The 18,141-nt window shown below is 33.2% G+C and overlaps 2 pseudogenes; both read left to right on the forward strand.

Annotated features, from left to right (window-relative positions):
* The window catches only part of LOC122135431, a 189,959-nt pseudogene that overhangs the window by 96,908 nt on the left and 74,910 nt on the right, over positions 1-18,141 (forward strand).
* LOC122134576 overlaps positions 1-18,141 on the forward strand; it is a 77,287-nt pseudogene that overhangs the window by 28,806 nt on the left and 30,340 nt on the right.

The raw sequence follows: 18,141 nt of genomic DNA on the forward strand, positions 1-18,141 counted from the left end.
ATCCATCCATCCATCAATCCACTCATACCACCAACGTTCTGTCCAGCCCTCCCTCCCTTCCTCCCTCCATCCATCCATCCACCCACCCACCCATCCATCCACCGTTCTGTCCATCCTCCATCCCTCCACCCATCCACCACCATTCTGTCCATCCCTCCTCCATCCATCCACCATCCACCGTTCTGTCCAGCCCTCCCTCGCTCCATCCATCCATCCATCCACCCATCGACGTCGTTCTGTCCATTCCTCCATCCATCCATCCACCCATCCATCCACCGTTCTGTCCCAGCCCTCCCCTCCCTTCCTCCTCCATCCATGCAGCCACCCACCCATCCCATCATCATTGTTCTGTCCATCCCTCCATCCTCCATCCATCCATCTTTCTGTCCATCCATCATCAATCCATTGGTTTGTCTATCATTCTATCCAGCCATCATCCATCCATTGTTTTGGTCTATCATTCTATTCCATCCATCCATCCTTTGTTGGTTGTTCTGCCTTCCATCCATCTATCTATTGTTTATTCTATCCATCCATCCATCTCTCGGTCTGTCCATCACCACTTAACTACATTTAAATCTCACTGTATTCTCATCCATGTCCTCAGGTCGAATATTTCACCATATTAAGACATAAAAGCTTTAAACCTCTTCAGTCTGAACTCTAATCGTAGCAGATTTTTCCAGAAGCACTTGAGTCACAATTCCACGAATTCCAAATAACCTGTTTATTTCAGGAATTGCAGGATGAGTCAGTGCGGTGATGGGGAGCTTGGGTTGTGTGTGTGTGTTTGGCTCCGCCCCCTGCTGCTCTCACACACCTCATGTATCCTCCTCACCTCAGGTGAAGCTCCAACTGCTACATCAGAACCACAACAAACCAGCACGGCTTCCTCTGCCACTTAAAACCTGACGGCACTCGCCACGCTTAACTGCGTCCAGAGAGCACAGCTTATTATTTTCTTGGCCTGAGGTGCTGGGGATGTAATGTTAGTGTTTTTTGCAGTCACAAGGTACAGTATGATTGGAAATGCAACATGGGAAAATGCATTTAAGTAGCAGAATTAGTCCAAAAGTCACATCAAATGAGCCCACAAACTGGCCCAATTAGGTAAATGTGCTGGGCTCAGGTGGAATGCACTCATCACTTTCAGCATGAAACGGGATCAGATACATCATGCTTGTTTTTTTAACCCCTCTGAACTGGACACAAAGCCCCTGGTGTCGGGATGGTGCCGTGGATTCAAGGCCAGCTGATGGAGCGTCTCATCTCACATATTGAAATGCCATTCTGGTGGCCGAGCCGTGATTTATTCCTCTGTGGGTCCTTGGCTTTCCTGCAGAGAGGGAATATGAGCATACAGCAGTTTATTGTGGCTCAGGTGAGGTGGGGAGAGATGGGCTGGGACTTCAGTGAGCGATGATAAAACTGGTGAGAAAATCCAACGGACTCACATTGAATATTATTGAGACTTAAGGGTGCAGGGTTACTACTATCGTTAATGAAAATTCAAATATAAAGATGGAATAAAATAAAATATAAAATGAAAAACTTAAAACTAAACAAAAATTATTAACTACAATAAGCTGACATTCAAGCACTAAAATTATTAACCGGAATATATATATATTTTTTTAATGAATTAAACTTAAAAAAAAAAAAAAAAAAACTAAAAAAATTAAAATCTAAAATTTAATATTATAAAAAAAATTATATCTTTTTATAAAAAGTGACAAAAACACGTAAATATATTTATAAATAAAATATATTTAATATATTTAGAATATATTATAAGTAAAATATAATAAAATATATTTTATAAATAATATTCAAGTAACACTGGATGTTATGACCAGCGTCCTCCTCCTGTGACATCGCTGAAGTGACAAACGTTAACCTTCTAAAATCTCTGAATCTCTCTGGATCAAGCTCTCATGCTGTTACTGTCACAACAGATTCTGTGACCCAAATAGAATTACACAATTCACTTCAAATGTTGACATTTAACAAATGCTTTTGTTTTTGATTCTGATATAAGCGGAGTTTGTGTTCTGACTGCTGCCTGCCTCAATTTACTTCTGCTGTCATGCAACTAATTTTTTACTTTTTTCTTTGGATTTATTTAAGTTTTAAACTGCTTTGGTTTTCATAGAGTTATATATATATTTAACTTTAAACTCCAAAAATAATATTGAGAAATATTTCAGTGAGATTCTTAGTTTTTATAGTTTTGCCTGCTTCAAAATACTTCTCTTGTCATGCCAACTGGATTGATGATTGATTGATTGATGATTGATTGATTATTGATTGATTGATTGATTATAAACAAGCATTTCTATTACTGGCTTATATTAATTTGGGTGAATACACACACACACACACACACACACACACACACACAATTGTTACAAGATGTTAACGAAATATTAAATAACAGGGTTTTACTCATACTGTAGGTTTGGTTCAATATCACTTGCTCTCTATAATGTTTCCCTCTTTCACATGATATCTAACTGTCACAAGTTAAAGTTCACTTGTCCAGGCCGTGTGAAGCTCCAGTATTGACCGGCGCTGTGTGAGTTCACTGAAGCTTTGATTTTACAGTAGTTAAAATAACACATTGATCTTTGGCCCTGTGCTTTCAGTGGGATTCTGGGTCACCTGAATTACGTTAGGTTTATTGCTTGTCGTGCACTCCTTAAAAATACAACCGAAGCCACAAAACATCATGTTTCTCTTCAGTTTGTGACCCAATAGCACACATCTGTTTCCTAGAGACTTCTCAAATGGGGTTTTAAGCTTTAACTTTGTCTGAAAAATGCATTGAGAAATATTTGAGTTCATACTGAGATCTGATTTGAATTGCAGACTTTCTTTTCCATAGAGTTCTTAGTTTTGTCTAAAAATGCATTGAGAATTATCCAAGTTCGTGTTGAGATATGTTTTGATTGCCGGCTTTGGTTTTCATGGAGTTCTCAGCTTTGTCTCAAATTTCAGAAATATCTGAGTTCGTCTCAGATATTGAGATATTTGACTTTATTGCAGATTTTGGTTTATAACTCTCAGTTTTTTTCTGAAAAAAAAAAAAATTGAGAAAAAAAAAACTTTATTGAGAAATATTTGAGTTCATATTGAGTTCTGTTTTGATTGCAGGCTTTGGTTTTTATAGAGTTCTCAACTATATCTCATAAATTTGAGAAACAGTTAAGTTCATATTGAGACCTGATAGAATTACAAGAGTTCTCAACTTTATTTAAAATATGTAATGATAAATATTTGAGTTCATATTGAGATCTGTTTTGATTGCAGGCTTTGGTTTTCATAGAGTTCTCAACTTTGTCTCAAATTTGAGAAATATTTGAGCTCATATTGCGATCTGACTCGATTGCAGGTTTGAGCACAGTTTGAGACATTGTTGAAATCTCTCCGTAAACCCTGTAAGAGACACACGTGAGATTACTGGTGTATCGGCAGAAACATCTGAGACACAGACTCCATTTACACTCTGTTTAACTTCATTTGGTGGAGAAGCATTTCAGACATCCCAGAGATCTCCTGTTCTACTCCTTGATCTTACGTAAATAGATGATGACTGGTCTGTGTCCTGAGACATTAAACTCTTGAGCGTCCCTGTGCTGTTGTACTGAATGACCCAAAGGGCCTTTAGCCATCACCTTGCGACTCAAATAGCTGCTACTGTTGGTAACCATCAGTGTTTTTACATAAACGGATCTGTGTGTCTTTTGCCATCAGGTGGCAGTTTTAGTCTTTTAAACAGTTCTAGATGAATAAGAAATGATCTGGATTTTTCTGATATTCTGGCCAAGAATCTTCCACTTAAATCATGAAGAGACTGTTTTGACTGACATACATGTTTTTTATGTGGGCATTTAGACGGTGGATTATCTGAACTAGGGTGGTAAAAAAAATAATATAAATTTATTTATATATATATATAAAAAATAGACAAATGCCTGTAAATGATTGTTTAAAAAAAAAAAAAAAAAAAAAAAAAAAAAAAATATGTGTTTATGTCTGTCTAAAAGTAATAAGTACTGATTATTTGGTAATAGTTAACAGTAAGGTTTCATTTGTTAACATAAGTTAAACACATAGTTTTATCTTAGTTAATTTTTACTAAAACCAAAAGTTGTATCTGTTTGTAAGTTAATGCCTTGTGAACTAACCAGGGCTATTATAGTTAACTAAAACAAAAAAATGAATAAATTATATATTAAAAAAAAGAAACTTGAAATTAAATAACATTAACTGCAATGAAACAACTTGACATATTAAAATTACTAAAAACTAAAATAATAATTAATAAAAATATTATAGTTGTATTAAAAAAAAACTAATAAAAATGCCACAAACACATAACAAAATTCTTAAAATTTCAAATTAAAATGGAAAATATAAAAATAATAACTAATTCAAAGCACTTCAAAAAAAACTATAAAAGTATCTCAGCGATACTAAAATAACACTGGAACGAACTTGAACAAACAATGGGAAACTGTAGTTTTATTTTTATGTTGGCTAATGCATTAAAACTAATGTTAACATGAGACTTTATTGCAAAGTGTTACTGGCTATTTCTAAGATATATCTCAGGGAAAACAAAGATCACTGAGAGTCACTGAAAGCTTCTCACCTCTCCTGTGACCCCTGGGCATCAGCGATAAACGTAATTATTGAAAAGTCAGCAAGAGGCTTACGAATAATTTACCATTTACAGTGTTATCAAGTGAACTTAACACTGTCTTGGAAACTGTGATCCACAGAGGAAATGTAACCGGAGCAGCAAATCACCTCTTCAGAGGCCAAGTGCGTATTTGTGACGTCTAACCTGAGACAGAACCACACTGACTTCATTTATTGATTAATATTAGGCTTAATTCAGTTAAAATAATGGCACCTTTGCAAATAAATGTAAACAAATTGACACTACTGTTCAAAATTTGGAGGTCAGCAGGAATTAAATGCTTAAATAAATGCCTTTATTCAGAAAGGATGCATTAGAACGTGTTATTTTAGCATCATTGTGATGTTATTATAGTTTTCATCAGGGTTATAACTAAAACCTTTAAAAAAAAAAAAGTTAATAAAAAAAATAACTGAAATAAAATAAGATAAATATATATAAACTTATTTTATTTCAGATAGATGCCAAGACTACATTTCATATAGAAGGACATAAAAAAAATAAACATTAAAAATTTTAAATAAAGAAAAGAAAGCAAAACTAACCCTGTGTTTATTAAGATGTTTCGTTTTTTTTTTTTTTTTTTTTTTTTTTTGTCTGGAATTTTTGTCAACGTTGTAGTGTTTTGTCATTTTTAATCATTTAGTTTTTATTCAATTTATTTAGTACATTAAGTTTTACTAAATGCAAAATGATAAATATTGCCTTGGAAGCTACGTAGGCTGTCTTATATTTTGGTTGGCATTATATTTATTTTAAGTAATGAAAATGCTTGTGGAAAAATTTTTTTAAAATGGTTTTATATGGATTTAATACATATAGTAAACTATAATAACCCTGGCATATAAATAGATCAAAAGTGTAACACTAATGGTCACTAAATTCTCTTTTTTTTTTTTTTTACTTTCTATTCATCAAAGAATCCTGAAAAATAATGGTTTCCACAAAAATATTGTGCAGCACAACAGTTTTCAACACTGATAATAATCAGAAATGTTTCTTGAGCAGCAAATCATCATATTAGAATGATTTCTGAAGATCATGTGACACTGAAGACTGGAGTAATGATGCTGAAAAATTACAGCTGAACACATCACAGAAATAAATACACTTTAACAGATATTTTACATAGTACCCAGTTATTTTTAAATAGTAATAATATTTCACATTTTTGCAGCATTCTTGATCAAATAATCCAGCCTTGATGAGCAAGTAGAATCTTAAACCAAACCCCAAACTTTCAGTATACAGTATTTTGATAGTCCGCTCACTCAGATTCAGATGAAACAGGATGTGTGTCTGTAAACACGGCCAGAGGGGGGAAGGTGATCTGATCTCCCTCTGATCCTAATGCAAACATCACTGCAACTGTCAAGCATAAATGCAGTGTTTTTCAGTGTGAAGCACAATGTTGCATTGAGTACAAAATCAGTGCCGGACTGAGTTGTGTGCAGTCACACCCCACGCACTCTTTGCAAGCATCTTACAGCAGCAATTTAGCAACATGTCCATTTTACAAAAGAGCTGATGTTAATTTAGTCTCTAATTAACCTTTGAGTGCGTTGCACAGAGAAGCTGGGCGTCGCAATCTGATATTTCTGACTCTGAAGTGAGGTTTGCACAACCGAGCAATTTCTCAGGAACAATGCCACTCACATTTGAACGTCGTTAGAATGAATTGAAACATGACACCCAGAATTCGCCTTTATGCAGGTGACTCGACGACACAATGTGCGAACTCATGAGTATGGCAACAGTTTTTTGCCCACAGACAGCCAATAGAGGCAGCTGCATGCTCTGAATTCAGACAGCTTTTCACAATGGGATACAAGTTTGTTATGTTTTGTTATGTATGACACTGATTAAGTTTAACTCAGTCATGGGTTTTAGTGTTGACTGTGACAGGTGTTGACTGTCGTCAGCTCAGCTATCACCCCTGCTGAATGCAAATGTACAGATTCTCTCTCTGGGATGGCATTTTATTTCATATGCAGATTCAAAATACTAGACCTTTTATATTATTTCTCATTTTGCATTGATGGTATTTCACACTGTTATTTTATACTTATCATGCTTCGCGCAATTACTACTAGAATTGGTTCGTACATTTCTTACTTACACATATCGCATTGAGGATATACTTTTTTTGAATTTTTTTAATTTTTATTTAATGCATTTCAAATACGATATTTTTATATTATTTCCATTGCATCTGAAGATATATTTTAAAATTTTATTAATCAATATTTAATACTTGACTTTTTATTATTTCTTACATTGCAATGAAGATATAATTTAAAAAACAATTTACTTCATTTTTATTTAAATACTGGACTTTTACATTATTTCCTTAAATGCATTGAAGATATAATTTTTTTTAAATGTTTTTAATTAATGTATTTCAAATACGAGATTTTTATAATTATTTCTTACATTGCCATTAAGAAGACATTTTTTCAAATTTTACTTAATGCATTTTTAAATACTAGACTTTACATTATTCTTACATTGCATTGAACATAGTTATAAAAAAAATTAATGCCATTCAAATTAGATTTTTATATTATTTCGGTAAATTGCATTTTTTGAAGACATTTTTTTAATTATATTTTTACTTAATGCATTTAAAAATACTAGACTTTTACATTATTTCTGTGCATTGCACTGAAGATGTATATTTTGTTATTTTATGCATTCCCGTATTGGGCTATCACTTTAGTAAACTTGCTTTTGGTGTATTAAAACGAACACAAATCTAAGAACCAAATGTGATTTTCTTTATTGTGTAAATTAAAGTTGGCAAATCACCAAGAGAAGAACATTCACATCAAGCGCTTATTGAATTACAGATGCTAGCTGGAATTTAATCGATATATAATTTATTATAGGACTATTTAATACAATTTTATTTAATTATTTTAATACACATTATTTATACCTTATTTTAAACACATTATACTCGAACGTTATCAGATTTTGTCATTGTGTTTAATTAGATCTACAAAAAGATGAAGATTTAGTCCTATTGCTGATTACTATTTTTCGAATGTTGCATAATCTCCGGATATATTGGTCAGAAATCTTTATTTTGTTCTTTTTAAGAAAAATGACACATTTCTGTGAAATCTGTAGAATGAAGCATCAGTGCGCGATGTAAAGTGTTGTTTTGCGTAAGATACGTACGATCTCACACGTGTAATATGGACTGTCCTTCGGGAAGAGAAGGTATTTCGCGCGTCACACTTTTAATATTTAATTTTTTGATTGGCTTCTTTTCATGAGTTCATTAATAGCTAACTGCAGCCGATAATCAATTATTGCAGGAAATTGGCCCGTCACCCTGATTTCACGACGCCATACGGAGTTGATTATAGAGCACCGGCAAGTCGGAGCGCGTCTCATAATCAAACACCACACACACACACACACCACTTGTCCACTGAACGTGGGCCTGTCGCCACCCCAATCGGAGCGTGGTAGGTGGTGTGTATTGTTCAGTACCGAAGTTTAAACCTAGTTCCACATAAAGCTCACCTGCTGTTTACAGGCCCTCCACAGAGTGACAAAACAGTATAACTCCCGTGTCACGGGACATGAGACCTTTAATACCACAAGAACCTCAAGGACGATCCTGACATGAAAGGAAGAGCCTCGGAGGTTGAAATGTGACGCTGATTTTGAACAGACTATAACTAGTAAGCTCGACTTTGGGAACTACACCCGCTATAAGTAATGGTCTAATAGAATAGAATAAGAATAGTCATGTTGCGGGGTTGCTTTGAGGGACTAGTTTAGAGGAGTCTGTCATCGTTTAACCTCATCTTTACCGCGCCGTCTCTCTCTGGAGCTCAAACTAGCGCAACAGATGGATGATGAGTATATCGGACTGTTCAGGTGTGGACGTGCGACGACCAAAGCTGTCTCAGACTCATGAGAAGCCAGTCACTAGTGACAAGAGTTTTTATGGACTGTTTTCAGTTTGTTTGTGGAGTCGTGACGGCGCCTCTTGCTTACTGTAACATATCATTAAACTGTAACTGTTCTCGAAAAGGCTTTTTTCACATGATCTGATTGAAAGTCTTTTTTGGTTTTGAGGCTAGTGGTTAAAAAATCAAGATGTAATATAGAGGACACTAAAAATTTATATTTCCCCATTGTACGAGATAAATGTTTAAAAAGTGTGATTTCTGGACCATAGGGAACAAGTGATTAAAATTAAAATTAAAACATTAAAATTAAAATTAAAATTTAAAATTAAAATTAAAAGTAATAATTAAAATTAAAAAAGTCACATTTAACTTTTTTTTTCATTGTTTATATATAATTCTATGTTTATATATAAATGAGCAATAAAACGCGTTGTAACGTATATTATACATATGTATATATAATACATGACTTTATATATATTATATATAAATTTGTATATACCAAACAGAGAATTAAATCTTCAAACCTTTTGTTGGGTACATATTGCTATTTGTGAGTAAAAAAGTATTTATATATAAATAGTAAATAAATAGTGTAACCAAGAAGAAACCATTCAGTTATTTTTAATTGCAGAAAGTAATTATTTATAATTGTTTTATTTGATTATTTTAATAAACCGTGTCACTCCTAGTTTTCTCATGCAAGTAAAAAAGTTTATAGAAAAATAAACCATGTTTTTATCATTGTCATATTATTGTAAAACAAAAATAGACAAAGAAGGCAAGGTTTATAACTTCATATAAAGCATAAAAACAATGATTTAGTAAGCCTAAAATCGTAATTTTGTTTTTTCATTTAACTTCCTTATAAAAATATACATACACACACCATATAACATATCACAGTATATATATATATATATAGTATATATTATATATATATTAGGTTATTTTAATTAAAATGAGAAATACAAATATTTTTCCAATTTTTTACCAAGCTTCGTTAAACAACTGCCGATTTCTATTTCAGAATATATATATCTAATTACTTTCATATATATATATATATATATATATATATAGATAATATATATATATATATATAATATCTATATATATATATATATATATATATATATATGATAATTTTTATATTAAATTAATAAAATTGAATTTTTATTTAAAAAAAAAATTAATCTCAAAATGTTTTTAGATAGTAAAAATTACTATTTGTGAGAATAAATAAATAAAATAAAATTCAAATAAAATAAAAATTAAAATAAATAAAATAAAATAAAATAAACCATAAACATAAACACATAAACATAAACATAAACATTAAAAACATAAACATAAAATAACAATAAAAAACTGCAAAACTTCACCAAAAAATTTCACTGGTAGTCAAAAGTGTAAACATGTGAATGAACATTCCGGGGGATTTGTTGGAATTGAGGAATTAAATTATTTATAATTATTTTGTTTTTAATTATTTTAATATGTTTCCATTTCTACATTCTGAAATAAAAAGTTTGAAAATGAGCAGAATAGTGATTATAGCAGAAGCTTTGTTTGATAAATCAGGACATTATCTTCAAAAAGCTTGAAAATGGCTGGTTTAACACAAACTAGTTTATAAACACAATGAAAAGAGCTTGCCGGTTTGATTGTCTCGGATTTGGAGAGATTGTGTCTGTTTCAGGTTCAGACTGAGCTCTTCTGTTCTCCTGAATGCTGTGCTGCTTCTCTCTTTCAGGTTCGTTGAACCTCTTCTTGCGTTGCTCCTGAGCCCTTCATCGCAGACAACCTCTCATCTCCCGGACGAGGGGACGGAGAGAAATGAACAACCTGCAAGATCGCCATCGCTCGCATCCAGCGTGGGTGGGATGCTGTGGCTCCGCCAGGCGCTCTGCGACTTCTTTCAACGGGAAACTTCAAGCGGCGCCGGCAGAAGGGCCAAGGAGGCCACAAGCCACATGCTGAAGCTTGAAGAAGACTGAGCCAGCAGAACGCACTTAATGGGCCCGGAGGGCAACGTGGACGGCCGTCATCGAGGCGCCCGCGGACGGACGACAGCTACCATGACCAACCCCCAACTGCACCATCCCGCGTCCCCATCGCACCCGGAGAGTCTGACGTGGAGTTCCCCGAGGAAGATGATGACGAGGACGAGGAGGAGGAGGAGGAGGAAGATGAGGCCAGCGAGAGCGAGGAGGAGGAACGAGAGGAAACCAAACCAGTGAGTGAAAGAACACTTAACAGTTAACTCAATCTAAAGCTATAAGAAGCCTTTCGTTAACCTGAGAAGAAAGAAAAATATATATATATATCTACAGTACAAAACCAAACTTAGTTCATGGACAATTTGCCAAGGAAACACTTCTTATTTTCATTTAGATTTACTTGGTGTGATAAAATAACTAAAACTGAAATAAAAATGAATAAGAAACTATACAAACATATTAAAAAATGTCACAAACCTAAAAACTGGTTTAAAATAACACCTGACCTCAATGAATAGACACAGTTTTGAAATACAGCATTGATTTGGAGGCAAATGCTATTATTTTCTATGCTATGCCTATTTTATTTAAACTTTCATTTTAGTTTCTTTAATCATTCGAATTGGATTTATTTTTGATCTTGTCAGTTTTTTTTTTTTTTTTTTAAACTTAAAAATTGCCAAGCTCTAAACATATATTTTTATATTTTCAGTTTTCATTTTAGTTAATTTATATATATATATATAATTTACATGCTTTTGTCACTGTTAAAAAATTTTGGTCAGCTAAAAATGTTATTTTTATATTTTTCCTGCTAATTTAATTTTTATTTTTTTAGGTTACTTAATGTAGCTTTGTCCACTTAAACTGTTTGTCAATGGAAACATTTTCCCATAAGTATCATATATATTTCAGTTTTAATGTTTAATTTTAGTTTAATTTTTATGTATGTTTATTTTTAGTAGTTTTATGTCACCTTTAGGGTAAGCTAAAAAACAGTTATTATCTATATCATTTATATTCTATATATTATTATATAGATATATATATTATTCCGTTTCATTTTAATTTTTGTTTATTTTTACTATTTTTTATTTTTTAGTAATTTTGTTATGTACTTTCTGGCACTTATTGTTTTTTCTCCTTGATTAATTTGACTATTCAGGTTTTAATTTAGTTTTCGTTTGTATTACTTTCCAGTAAATGTACGTGGCACTTCAACCTTAACTAATGTACAGTTAAGTGCTGAGAACTTCTCATTTTCATTTATTTTAGGTTTTTCATCTCATATTTATGTTCCTTGAAATTATTTCGGCCTTTTTTTCAATTAACAAAAAATGTTTATAATAGTTTTTAGTTATCAATAAATAAACCCTATTTGGGAGACTTAGGCCTATAATCTAATCCTGGGTTCTGTTTGATTTTTCGTATTTGATTGTCTCTGGCTTCTTTAACATGTTTTGTTAAATGTTAATTAGTGCTTCGTAGGTCATGTGGAGCCGTGCTGAATATTTGTAATTCGTTTTTTTAATTGGTTTAGTTTGAGACATTTCAGTTGAAGCAGAAACAAGATATGGTTGGACTCAATGGCTACTGTACAGTCCCTGCTTTGTTGTAGGTTTATGTTTGTGTTTCCATTGTAGCCATCGTTAAACATTGTGTAAAACAATCAAAGCAGTCAATAAGACGCCTGTCTTTGTCTTGCTGTGGTCAAAGTCAGAGAATCTGTTAGAATGGAACAGACTTATTATCGATGGTCCATAAGTGTTTTTTATAAGGCTGGATCTCTATTACGCTTTAAAGTTTATGTGGCTCATGAATGTTTGGATGTGAGTGAAAGCCAGATTAATGCATTGACTGCATCGTTCATGTTCACTAAACATATCGGGTTTCCTAAACTCTCGTCACGTTTTAAGTGCTGTAAGGTGTTTTTGAGGACAGCTGCGTGGCGGATTGAAGGTGTCCGGATCAGCGTCTTCTGTTGGTATGGCGCTCTGTCTGTCCGGGACCGTGTGGTCTCTGTCTCTTTCACCCGGTCATTGTATGAGGTCGAGCGCAGAGAGACTATAAGTAGCTCTCAGACGAATAATTCTATATTGGGAATCACGAGTTATGAATTTGCCCACTCATTGGCAACTGCTTTTTTCTCAATTCTGAGTTGGCTTTTCCCCAGAGAGTCTGTCCCCCTTCAAAAACAGGCATGCTGTGTCCTCATCAGATAGTCATGGACAGATTTATTTGTGTTTCATATGTACATGAGAACATATTTGGCCAGCTTGAGTAAAAAAGCTTTGAGGTTAAATCGATATGAAACACAGCGGTTCAGCATAATGTGTGGGTGTGTGTGTGTGTGTGTGTGTGTGTGTGTGTGTGTGTGTGTGTGTGGGTGTGTTGTGTGTTTGTGTGTGTGTGTGTGTTGTGTGTGTGTGGTGTGTGTGTGGTGTGTGTGTGTGTGTGGTTGTGGTGTGTGTGTGGATGTGTGTGTGTCCGTGTGGTGTTGTGTGTAGTGTGTGTGTGTGTGCGTGTGTGTTTGTGTGTGTGTGTGTGTGTGCATGTGTGTGTGTGTTTTGCGTTTGCGTGGGTGTAACTATTTTGTCTGTCTGTCTGTCTGTCTGTCTGTCTCTCTCTCTCTATAAATATTTTATTTTTTAATTACGTTTGTATTTATATTTTTAACTATTTTAAAATATTTTTCAATATTTCCATTTTATTTTAATATTTAATATTTTTAGTATAGTTTTTATTTTTATATTTCCATTTTAAATTAATTGTAATATTTTTATTTCATTTTTAAATTAATACATATACACAACACAGACACACGACACACACTCACACACACACACCACACACACCCACACACACACACACACAGCACACACACACACACAAAACAAACACACACCACCACACACACACAAAATATATATCGCTGTGGTTAGTCTTAGCATTTATATGTTTTTCTTAACTATTGTATTTATTTATTTGTAATTATAGTGTGTATTCTATTAATATGTCCATTTAAAAAAATATTTTATATATTTTTTATTGTATTAATTATAGGTTTCATCATTTGTATTTTCACTGTAAATTCTAATTTTTAAGTTTTTAAAGTTTTAATTGTAGTATTATTTTTTTTGTATATGTGCTGCAGTTTAAACTATGTAAATGAGAAAATGTTGCTTTTTTTTTTTTTAGCTGATTTTTTTTTTTTTTTTTTTTTTTTTTTTTTACATTCATGCATTTAGCAGACGCTTTTATCCAAAGCAATTTAAAGTGCATTCAGGCTAAACATTTTTTTAATCAGTATGTGTGTTCCTTGGGAATTGAAGCCCACATCATTTTGCACTACTAATGCGATGCTCTACCACTGAGCCACAGGAACTTTTTATTTAACTCTAATAACCCTGGTCTTGTTTGTGGTTAGTCTCAGACTGCTGAAAGCATGATGAACTCTTTTAACAGCGAGCCATTTATTAATCGCCGGATCAATTAGACTTTTTAAAGGCATTCCTGATGTGAAAAGTGCTGTGGTGATTTCCATTCCTTGCGGATCTTTATTCTCTAAGTGCTTTCACAGACAGTGACCCGTAAGTGACTGGGATACCTCTCTTCTGTTAGAAATGAATCTGGGCCGATTGCGTCGTCAGGCTCAGTTTGTAGTCGCAACACCTGTTGACAAAGGAGTTTCATTTTCGTCCTCTTAATCTTTCACTACACCTTGTTCTGCCTCATTCTGTCCATCTTTTATCTTTTCGGTTAGCTGTTCTTTCGATCTTGAGCCGCACCTGTTCCTCTCACACTACGATCTTTCGCTTTTGTCTTTCTCTCGTTATGTCGTGTCGTTTTCCCTCAGGCAAACGATTATCGGGGTTTCACTAATCACAAAAACGAACTGTAAAGCTTGGTAATAGTCAAGAACTTTGTCTATTTCTCTCTCCTTATAATCATCAGGGATGTGGGAAGCACATGAGGATGTTTGCTCACTAATTTCCACCTCAGAACGGCTTCTATTTCTGGTGTCATTAATAGGGAGTGTTCTGCTTTCTATATAAATACTGATGTACGCAGACTTATATTATACTGTACATTAGCATTTCCTCACAACCATTTGCATTTCACTTTTATCAGCTCTGCTCTCCTACTTTATGAGAAATACTGACTCCATGTTTGGGGGGGGGCTGGTGTTTTTATTTTTAGGAATATTTAACAAAGAATTTTATTTATTTATTTATGTCACTAAAATCCATAATACTAATAATTATATTATCTGTTTGTTTATTTCATAGATATAGACTAATATTATTTACTAGATTTATGCGTTGGTTGATAGATTATAATTATAAGATTATAAGGATTAAATTATTAACTTATTTATAGTTTAACTAAAATTATTTATTTATATTATTTAGTTACGTTATTTATTTATTTATTATTATTTATCTATTTATGTATTTATTTTATTTATTTTATTGTTATTTTATTTTATTTTATTTTATTTTATTTGAGGCTTTAAAGTTGCTTTAATATACATTTATTATACCATCTAATATTAATCTACATTTGTTTATTGTTTATGAACAAATACAAATATGTATGATGATGATTGATTGATTGATTGCTTGATTGATTGGTTGAATAATACGATTATACAGATTTATTTAAATTATTTATAGGTATTCGTAATATATGTGTAATTTTAGTTGAATACTATTTAGTTTATTGATTTCTTACAGTTAGCTCAAAATACTAAAAATAGTATTAAATATTGGATAAGTTCTCGAATATTTATTATTATATAATGTTCATGAATTTATTTGTAGATAGTAGATAGATAGGATAGATAGCTAGATAGATATAGAATAGAAGATAGATAGATAGACATACTACCAAGTAATACTAGTATTGTGTGTGCTTATTATTTATTTATTATATTTATTGTGCATTATAACTTAAATTAGCATTTCTCTTACTGCTGATTTGTGGTGTGTTATCTTAAGGGATGTTTGTTGAGGGGGTGTGGGATGTGGGATTTTTTGGTGTTTGGGTGTATCACGCGTTGAGCGGTGGTGTTCGCAGTGGTGATATATGTCAGAGGCTTCGCCGCTGGGCTTGTTTGTTGGTTTGGTTTATTCTGTTATGTGTACAGATTTTTTGAGTGTGAGTTGGTTGTTGTGTTTTTGTTGGCTGGTTTCTTTGTTGGCTTTTTTTTCTGTGTGTTGTTGTGTGTGTTCGGGGTGTTGGTTTGGGTCTTTGTGTTAGGTTGTTGTGTTGGTTTGAGTTTGTGATTGTGGTTGTGTTTTTAATTTTATCGTTTATTTATTGGTGTTGTTTCTGTTCTTATCTGTTTTTGTTTGATCTTTGGGTTTTGTTGCTGCGTTTGTGTGTTATGTTGTATTGGTGATGATATTGTTGTTTGTTCTTGTGAGTTTATTTGGGTTTGTTGTTGTTTTTTACTATATGGATTAGGTTGATCGTAGATTTCGAGGTAGGGGTATGTTGTTGGTTCTATATTTTTTTTTTTGATTATTTTTTCCGTATTTTTTTCTTTGGGTTTTGAAGACATACTAATAATAATAAACTTCATGTATTTGTTTTTTTATATACTGATACATTTATTTTGGTTATTTATGGATATACTAATATTTGTTGGATTCTACACAGTTAGTTTGTTGTTTATTTTATTTAGTTAGTTATTTAGTTCTACATTTATAGGTATACTACTGGTAATTCTAATGTTTTATTTATTTTTTATTTAATTAGTTGTTTTTTTATTTATTATTTTTAAGGATAGACTAATATTAAAATCCGATAGATAGACAGGCAGACAGACTGACTGACTGATTATTGTATATACATTTATTTACTTCTATTTATTTATAGAAGGAAATAATATACATTTATTTATTTATTTAGATATATACTCAATATTAATATACATTTAATTATTTATTTTTATAATACTTAAGCAATATTTCTAAATAACCCCTAGTTTTCCAGTTTTTGTTCTTCAGCACACATCCTGGACAGTGGAGTTTAGTTTCACCAAAATCCACCGTTTTCTGACCAAAATAAGGTCAAAGCCTAATTAGAACTTGTGTTCCTCAAAAGTTCAGCCTGAAACCCGTGTGTATCTGTGTGTCTCTTAGTGTCTTTGCATTTTTCTGAGTGTCTTGGTGTGTCTCTGTCTCTCTCAGTGTGTCTATGTGTGTCTCTTGGAGGTGTCTTGGTGTGTCTCTGTCTCTCTCAGTGTGTCTATGTGTGTCTATGTCTGTCTCTTGAATGTCTTAGTGTGTCTCTTTGTGTCTCTGAGTGTTTCTGTGTGTTTCAATGTGTCTCTGAGTGTCTTGGTGTGTCTCGGTCTCTCTCACTGTGTATGTGTGTCTCTGAGTGTCTCTACATGTCTCCTGAGGTGTCTTGGGTGTGTCTCGGTCACTCTCCTCCACTGTGGCATGTGTGTCTCTGAGTGGGTCTCTGCGGTGGGTGTTTTTAGTGTGTCTCTAGGTGTCTTGGTGTGTCTCTCATCCTTTGTGATTGGTTAGGTTTGTTTTGTTTTCTTTTTGCTTTTCTTTTTGGGATTATTGGATTTTTTGTTTTTTTATGGGTTGCTTTTTGTATTGAGTGGTCTATTAGTTCTGTTTTTGTTTTCTGTTTGTTTTATTTTTGTTGTATTGTCTTTCTTTTTTTCTGGTTTTTTTTTTGTTTTTTTTTATTTTTTTTTTTTTTTGTTTGTTTTTTTGTTTTTTTTTTTTTTTTTTTTTTTTTTTTTTTTATTTTTTTTCTTTTTTTTTTTTTTTTTCTTTTTTTTGTTTGTCTTGGGTTTGTCTCTATCTCTCCCAGTGTGTCCAATGTGTCTCTCAATGTGTCTATGTGTATATCAGCGTGTCTCAGTGTGGCTTCTTTGGAGTCCCTTTGAGAGTGTCTCTTGTGTTTTAGTGTGTCTGTTTTTAAGTGTGTTTCTGTTTTTAAGTGTGTTTCTGCTGGAGTGTCTTGGTGTGGCTCCCTGTCTCTCCCCACTCTGCCCATGTGTGTCTCTGAGTGTCTCTGGCATGTCTCTGAGGTGTCTTGGTGCATCTTAGTGTCTTTGCGTCTCTGCGTGTCTCAATATGTCTCAGTGTGTATCTGTGTGTATCTGTTAGTCTCTTTTAGTCTCTCTTAATGCGTCTTGGTGTGTCTCTGAGTGTTTCTCTGTGTTAGTGTGTGTCTCTGTATGTCTCCTCATGGTCTCGGGTGCATCTTTGTGTATCTGTCCTTGTGGGATTTTTTCAGAGAAGACTTGAGCTCGCTCTGAGAAACACTTACTCATAGTTCCAACTCTGATGACCACTAATTTGCCAGAATCAGATGTGTTTGTTTTTTCTGCTTGCTTGCACACATTGCCTCTACTCTGTGCCAGGTGTGTGATTTATGATTTGGACATTGCTTGTAATGGTTAGACATTTATATGATTACATCACCTGCATATTGCATCAGAGAAACTAGGGCTGCACGACATAAATATATA

This window comes from Cyprinus carpio, chromosome A24 (assembly GCF_018340385.1).
Source record: "Cyprinus carpio isolate SPL01 chromosome A24, ASM1834038v1, whole genome shotgun sequence".
NCBI classification, from domain to species: domain Eukaryota; kingdom Metazoa; phylum Chordata; class Actinopteri; order Cypriniformes; family Cyprinidae; genus Cyprinus; species Cyprinus carpio.